The sequence below is a fragment of the Nematostella vectensis genome, chromosome 13, assembly GCF_932526225.1.
Source record: "Nematostella vectensis chromosome 13, jaNemVect1.1, whole genome shotgun sequence".
NCBI lineage: Eukaryota > Metazoa > Cnidaria > Anthozoa > Actiniaria > Edwardsiidae > Nematostella > Nematostella vectensis.
Genome location: NC_064046.1, coordinates 1,373,665 through 1,381,859, shown reverse-complemented (window position 1 = coordinate 1,381,859; position 8,195 = coordinate 1,373,665). Strand labels below are relative to the sequence as shown.

Here is an 8,195-nt window from a genome sequence, read left to right as displayed (position 1 = left end):
GCTGTGAAATTTAATTTGAAGTATATCGGAGGACACAGGGATGGTGGGTTTAATTGGGTCTTAACAACCTGGACTTTTAAATGCCAAATCTACTTCTAAGAAGATCATCGTGATCGGAAATTACAGTATTATAAAAGTGTCCCAACTTTTTGTTGTTGTTGCTGTGAAATCAGGTATGAGATATACTCTCTTAAGTTCTTAGACTTTTCATTAATCTGGTGGTTAGTTTAATGAGACTTCACTTGGGAAGAATAGAAAAACTGAAGATCCTTTTGGCGACCTCAACACGACAAACCTGAGTACTTCTGGAAGAGCTTACATATTAAAGGCCCTTTCATCTCACCGATGGAAAAAAACATATTAAAGAATTGGAATTGCCCGCCTTGTTCCCCTATCGATTATAACTAAGTACCTTCTATCGGTAATGGACTTTCTCCTCACAGAAAACCGCGTTGTATATATTATTAAGTATAGCCGAAAGATTCAGTGTTAGACGGGAGTGAACGCTGTATGTTAAGGGTCGGACCGGCTGTATTCTGCTTTGGCGTGGCTTCTAACCCTGCAAGAGCTATTAGAGTTTGGCTGTTCTCTGTATGAACGTCAGTTGACTTTGTGGGTGACCGCACGATATCCAAACTGTTGAATAATAGTGGCAGAGGCGAGCTTTGGGGCGAAGTCAAGACGGAGGTATTGAGTGAAACAAACGTGGTTACCTTTGTAACATTTCTGTTGTGAGGAGTAAAGGAAGTAAGGAAAGTTCAATAAAGCTAAACGAAAAGTGGAAAAGACAAAAAGAGATGATTAGTGAAAAATGTAGAGAAATACAAAACATAAAGAGCAGTTTTTTGCAAGAACAACTTATTCGTCAGTGGAAAAAAACGTTCCCTGGAAAGTCTTGAAGTCCAAGATAAGCGAAAAGATATTAAAGGTAAGAAAGGTACACTGTAAACTGTATTCTTGAAGTCATGAATTATGAACACATTGAGTATTTAAATTCGCCGCGCGGTACTTGACTATAAACAACAGCGCGTAACTGCAGGTACCCCCAAGACGCCCCGCCAAAATACTGCTCTCGATTCCATTCGTTTAACACAAAACATGTTTTCGTGAAATATGGAGAAGGAACAAAGTGTATTTTAACTTGATGAGTGATCTTGTAAGAAATCCATAAGAAATCAATCTGGGTGTCGAGGTAAGTCTAAATATCATGCAAATTCAATTTTTTTAAAAGCACGCGCAACGCAAAGTAAGAAAACTCATATTTAGTTTTGTATATACTTAGTTAGGTTTTTATATCACTTGTTAATTCACTCTTTTCAATTGATTAATGTTATTTATTTGGGTCATTAATTTAATGGCATATTAATTGTCGCGGTCATTTAAAGTAAATATGCGAATGATTTATGTTGGCATAATGAAAACGCTGCTGATACTTATACTGATGGTTATGCCAGACACCATCCATTCCACTTCATTATCTCCATTTCGACTGATGACAGTGGCTAAAGCAGCAATTAGTAAAATTAAACTGAAAAATAAATTGATGTTCTTCTGTTGTTATTTTGATATAAATAAGAAATATTGTTTAGGAGAAACTACAAGCAGCATTTAGTTTACAAAATTATATGGTTCGAGATGATAGAAAATTTTTTTCTGCTGTAAACGGTGCGCATGCAGACTGGGTAAAAAAAGGATGCTAAAATGGTTTGCAATAGTTTTCCAGACAATGGGTTTGGCAAGATGTAGTAATTTGGTCAGACCAAAATAAAATAAAGCCAATGTAAGGATACAATCAAACTCCGAACTGCCATAACCTCGTTTTCACTCCGAAATTCCACAGGGCACCCATTATAGGGAAATCCAACCAAGCAACCCTCAGGTTTTCAGCCAGATAAAGTTATCCTAACAACCAGGTCGGTTTTATAGCAGCTTTTTGACAAAATGCATGTCCAGGAGCCCAGCCAAAAAAGAGTTATTTAAATAAAAATCGTTTTAGCCGATAATGTTAAAAAAATATTTCACGACTTAATCCACGGTAGTTTCTTGGTGTTACGGAGCACCAGCACCAAAAACACAATGGAACAAAAACCAAAAACAAACACCTTAGAACGAGACAATGGAATAGAGTACAAAGGCCTTGAGCACCAAAAACAAAGCTCTCCGTAACACCAAGGAATACCCTAATCCACGGATGGAAACAAGTGCCGCCATATTACCTATTCCCTTTGATAAGGAGTTAAAATCCTGTCCCTTGTTTCACAGCTTGTTAAATACCACGCGTAAAGTTAATTGGGAACGAATAGAGGCAGGTAAGTCAATAGTTACTTGCTTGTTTTGTGCGTAATGAATAATTTATCTTTCATGTCAGTAAAATGATGACTTGCACGGGACTCACGTGACTTTTGGGGGCGGGGAACTCGCGCGCGTACGGCTTTTGGCGGCAAAATAACAACAAAATAAAGAAAATAATTCAGCGTTTACGAATCAGACAGAAAGGGCTTATTTTCATTGAAATATTTTAATATTTTTTTTGTAGATGGCCGGCTGAAAAAGTAAGAAAATAACAAACAAAACAGAACTCCTCTTTTAGTAAAATCTATTATCAATTTAACCGTTCCGGTAAAGATTTTGAAAAAAAAATACACATTATAGAAGTGCAGACGCCACCAGGCCCTAATATTTCTTCTACTTCTCAGTAGTCTTGTGTAATTGCTCGAGAATGGATGCGGATAAGTCTTAAATTGGCGTTTTTATTGCTCGATAATCGAGCTCAGGAGATTTGAAACTTTGCTCGGTCTGGCCCCCGATTATGTAAAAAAAACTCGTCTAGCATTAGACAGTAGCCGTCATGCTCCACGCCACTTGCTGTAGTCGTTTCCCCACGATCTTGAAGCTTATCAATAGAGTAATAGATCACGTGATCTATTTGACCTATCGGGGAACGGCTGCTTATTCTCTGCATTCTGATTTTTCATAAAGCCAACTAATCAGTAATACTTTGGTACGTAGTGCTGTCGAGAGGTTTTTGATAAGAGCTCATGTTATTTAAGATTTATAGCCACTAAGGAATGAAAGAAATAAGGTATGTGGTTGATACAGATGATTTTAGACTTTGCACAGTTTTTCTTAGTAGCAATTTAAAGACACGGCTCTACTGTTATGAGCAATAACTTTGAAGTATAATGCGAACCTACAAACTTTACTTTTACTTTTAGGCTCTGAGCCATTTGTGAAGTGTTTACTGGAGCTGTTTGTTTTATTCCTTTATTTTTTGCCAAATTTTGCCATTTATTTTCTTCTTTTGTGTGTGTGTGTGTGTGCCAAAAGCCATTTCTAATAGTAGGTAGCACGTACTTGAGGAGACACAGAAACTACCGAAAGTGTGATTTGGACGTTTTCGCTAGCGTAGCGCCTTGTGGTCTTTAAAATGTCGTCTGTTTTGACGTAACTATAAATCCATTTTTCATGTCATTTTCGAGAAACTGTACCCTGTTAGAGGGGGCGTGACCTAGCGACCAAAGTATCTTTGAGATCGATCCCGTGGGTCTGTCGTTAGACCGAAAACGATTCATATTCCTTAAAAACCCATTTGATATACACCTATTTCAAAAAAGGTTGTCAGTGCAAATGGCGAATGGCAAATAGTAAATGGCAGTTCTAAGCCCGAACGGTGCTTCTGGGTACTAATGATTCGTAAAATTAAAAATGTTAAATAAAGTCTAGCAATGTCAGAGACATACATTGATGATCTTTAATAGATAATTGTTTGATTTATCCATATTCTTTAGCATTTAGTAGGAATTTAATGAGACCTATGGTTCCTTACGGTCCTAGAACTGCCATTTGCCAATCGCCATTTGCCGTTTCGCACTGACAACATTTTTTGAAATAGGTATATATTGAAGGGGTGACAGTGTGTTATCTTACAAACTGCCGTTGTTTCATTTACTATGCCAGTGTCGGGGCACCTTTATTTTAGCTTATTTACATTAAGGAAACCCATTTTTAAAATAATTCACCTGTTCTCAAGTTCATCACCGTTTCTAGGCAAATTTTGGTTTCGTGTGTTTTTCTGCTAGCTTGCTGTGTGCGGTGTATTTTAAATATGATAATACCCATGAAGTATATTTCCTGTTCATCTTCTTAGGGTCGAATTTTCGCACCTGACGGAAGCAGGAAATGTTTTTTCCCCGTCTATGTTTACTAAGATCAAAATCTGAGAAGCTCTGTAAGTCAACTTAAATTATCCTTCTTTTTTTATCTTTGAGTGAGTATAGCTCCCTCATAACCTTTCGGCTTAATTTTTACATCTATTTATTACAAACGACTGAAATTCTATATTCATTATGGTAATTACACTCGTCGTATTTCATGCTCTATTACAGTACTACTCAGACCTATTATTAATCCTATATCTCTCCAAGATCATTAGAGATGGGAGCATGGATCTTGAATATTGCTCCAATACACACTACAAGTACTGGTATTAGCTTTGTGTATAAAAAAACTTCATTGTCTAATGGCTCTAATGTTTTGTCAGCAGCTAAAGATCAAAGTCCTTTTTTTTTCATAAGTTACTAAGTTCTTCTTTGGGTAGTAGCAGTTTTAGTCGTAACATGGACCGATGCTTTTTCTTTATTTCTTTATTTTTTTTTATTAAAGTTAAGAGGAGCCAATTTTATCTATTTATCTTTGTGGTTCTATGTCGGCTTTCATACTCAACAGGGCTAGTTATAAGTTCTTTTTTGTCGGTAGTAGCAGTTTTAGACTAAACATTGACCGATGCTTTTTAATTTTTTTTTTCTGGCTAACGTTAAGAGGAGCCAATTTTATCTATTTATCTACTCAACAGGGCTGATTTCATAGTGAACGCTATCTCTCAAAGTAGGCCGCCAAAGCACGATAGCATACGACTCCTGTGATGGTGTTTTGGTGTTTAGATCCGCCCGAACATTTCGCGGACAGATCGTTATCTCAATCGAGACTCTAATTCGCCTTTTGCATTGTCTAAATACCGGAACCAACACAAGAGCTGCAGGTGTTGGATGATTGTGATGATCAAACTGATCAGATCTCGCAAATCTTAACCCGAATAGTCCCTCAGCGTTCAGACAAAAGTTGAAAGTCAGCGGCAACTCCACAAAGGCTTTTTCACGCAAATTACGTAAGTTGCTAACTGTTTCTCTACTCTGAAGGTGTCTAGATGCAGATATGGCGAGCTTGATGTATTTTAGTTTGTTTTTTCCTTGGCTAATGTGAAGCAAAACGCTAGGTGATGAATTCGGACCCCTATCATTCCCTATAGGAATTGAATCTCTAATATCCCTCTGTTATCTGTTATCTCTAATAAAGTCTATTTGGAGTGAAAAAGAAATTCTATTCGGATCTTCAATTTATGAAGAACAAAAATATCAAAACTTTCGCCTCCCTGTCGCATAAACAAGCTTTGATTCCGAGTTCAGCTGTCGTTTCTGAAGTTTGCTGGCGTTTTTACCTTTAAATTCCACATCCGTGTCACCTTAACGTCGTCTAATCTTTTCTTGGGCCTTGATCATTTTAAAACGCGGACAAAAAAATCTATTTTGAATGCACCTTTTCGAAGCCCTTTTTTTTTTCTTTTTCCTAAAATAAATGGTTGATTTTTCGATATTTTTTGCAATGTTTATGTTGTAAGCTCTGAGTATGGCTCAAATCGATTCCAATGCAATGTTTATCTATTTTGTTAGGTAAGTAAGTGCTCACTCCATGAAAGCCTTAGCAGATTTCCGGATATTAAAAAACGCGCGTTATTGTTTGGTTCTTGTTTCAAAATTTCGTCTCTTGTCCATTTAAATTTCTCTTTGTCAAAATAAAGAATATTTTAAACTCCCCGTGAAGAAAATTTCCTATGAATCAATAAACCGCGTTTTGTGTTTTGCTTTTCATTATTAAATTTAGCATCTGCTATGCCAAACAAAACGAAAATGTCATACGACTTAGAATGATATGCAAATCTAGCTCTATTTGGCAAAACATCATAAGAAAAAAACTTTATATGATCGAATTCAATTGCAAAACGAGGATACGATATGATTGAATAATTTTTATTTTGGCTCAAATGCATCTCTACTCTTATACAATGAGTGTGCATTTTTGATGAAGGAGATGGCAAAAATCAAGGTGCTGAGAAGGTGCTTAAACTATTAATACCCCTAGCAGTCGTCCACAGTATTAGAACTTTAGTGAATATCGTGTTAATTTATCATCACCATACTATCAATATTGCATATCGGTTCAAGTGAGGATTTTTAATTCAACTGTTGCCAGCAGGCTTGATTAATCTGCAAAAGATGATCTGCATTTCTAAATTCGACTTCAATTGTCGACTTTATTTGTTCATATAATAATCACACGGCCCAACCACAGCAAAGCATTGATTCTTCAACAGTCTCCTCTATCTCTCAGCAGTTTTTTTCTCATGATTCTCCCTTCATAAAGACTCGTCCATTTCGCTACCCTCCCCTCTTGACGCCGTACTTCAATGGTTGTTCAGAGCTGTAGCAGGCTTCGGGATATTGGGGGACACGGTACAGAAACTATTTGGGGGGGGAGGGGGCAGCCACGCCTCTACTGGTCATTTCCTTATAATTTATAAAAAAATCCTAGAAAGGGCAAGTGCCCCCGGTCCCACCCTCCCCCCCCCCCCTGCTACAGCTCTGTGGTTGTATTTCTAGCAGAAACATTCATTTCCGATGTTTTAACTGAGTGCTTGAGTTTCATTTCATAGATTATCCTTTGTTTCAAATTTTTAGTTTTCCTTATAAGAAGAATTAACAATGAACATAGGCATCTTTGATATCATTTTTAGTTTTCAATCAGAATTAACAATGAACATAGGCATCTTTGATATCTTACCAACAAATTTTTGAAAAAAAATTATTATATCTCCCGACTATCAGATATTACCAAGAGAGCATAAGATATCTTATGCTCTCTTGATATTACTAATTTGCAGATTATTACAGAAGATAATTTAGACAAAGAAAGCGTACGTTGTATTGTACTTTGTTGTTTGTGATAAGATAGACGCAGAGGGCGGGGAAATACGCAATCAAGAGCCCGCTCATTCTACTCAATCAATTTTCCGAATTATTTCCTAGAAGTTTATCGTCTATCATAAGTGCCATTTGCAGAGAGCACATGCCCTTTAGAGCTACACACTCAGCCCGTATTCCCGCCAAGTGTTATTAACAATCTTTAATCCCATCATGATTGATGATTTCTACATTAGGAACTTCTAAAATTGCTAAGGTATCCAAAAACAGTAGTAAGAGTGGGGAGCTCTCCGTCGGCCCTTGCCCTTGAGGTTGTTTTCCCGATTTTGAGTTTGTATTCACGTACATCCGTCCTTCTCATCTGGAGACTTACCGACTTTTCTGTGTCTCCCGCATCTGTGTTAAAGGTTAAATTTTCGAGTTTTCCTCGTAATGTTATCCTGATACATGATAATAGTGCACTTCCAAACCTGAAGTGACGCTTTATCAATGTAAAAAAAACCGCGAATATGCCCTAATAATAAAAGAGAATTGAAATATTTGTCCATGAATATTCATTCGAGGGATATTACACCTTTTGCTTTTCATTACCGAGAAATACGCATGCATTTTAGCCAAAATTACAAACATTCACGCCGATGTACTGTCATTTAAGCAAAAGTAAAATCATTTGAACTAAAAGGAAATACATTAACGAACTTTACATAATTGAGTGAACACAATTGCATTTTCTTCACATACATTTACACTATTCGACAACCAGGAATGAAAAATCTATTTTCATTTGCGCGTTGATACATAACAATCTGACAATAGCACAAACAGAATATCAATAATACGAGAACTCGCAATCAATACAGTGAACGAAATATTCATTAACATTTTTATTACAGCAAATGCAAACAATAGTATTCTGTGAAAGTCATTTGCGTGCTTCTTAAAAACGTTAGCGCCTCCGTCCAAACAATAAGCCCTTTATGAAAAACAACATGCTAAAATAATTATTCAATTACTTCTCGTTTATTTGTGAACTTAAAATGCACATACATGTATAATAAATGATACTAGCGCTCAAAAATAATAGGTTGTGCACTCATTTATGTAAAGTTTGTTAATGTATTTCCTTTTAGTTCAAATGATTTTACTTTCGCTTAAATGACA

General features: G+C 36.5%; 1 protein-coding gene across 6 annotated transcripts in view; it reads left to right on the top strand.

The window, feature by feature from the left end:
• The first annotated feature begins 418 nt into the window (after nucleotides 1–418).
• The window catches only part of LOC5505182 (histamine H2 receptor), a 21,857-nt gene continuing 14,080 nt past the window's right edge, over nucleotides 419–8,195 (top strand). For 3 of the 6 annotated variants that reach the window (XM_032373572.2, XM_032373566.2, XM_032373569.2), the window contains exon 1: nucleotides 2,874–3,082. The gene's annotated coding sequence lies outside the window, so the exon portion shown is untranslated. Of the gene's footprint in view, nucleotides 929–2,262; nucleotides 2,310–2,873; nucleotides 3,083–4,722; nucleotides 5,165–8,195 lie in introns of those variants that run through there. The other 3 variants (XM_032373570.2, XM_032373567.2, XM_032373562.2) reach the window with 2 other exon arrangements.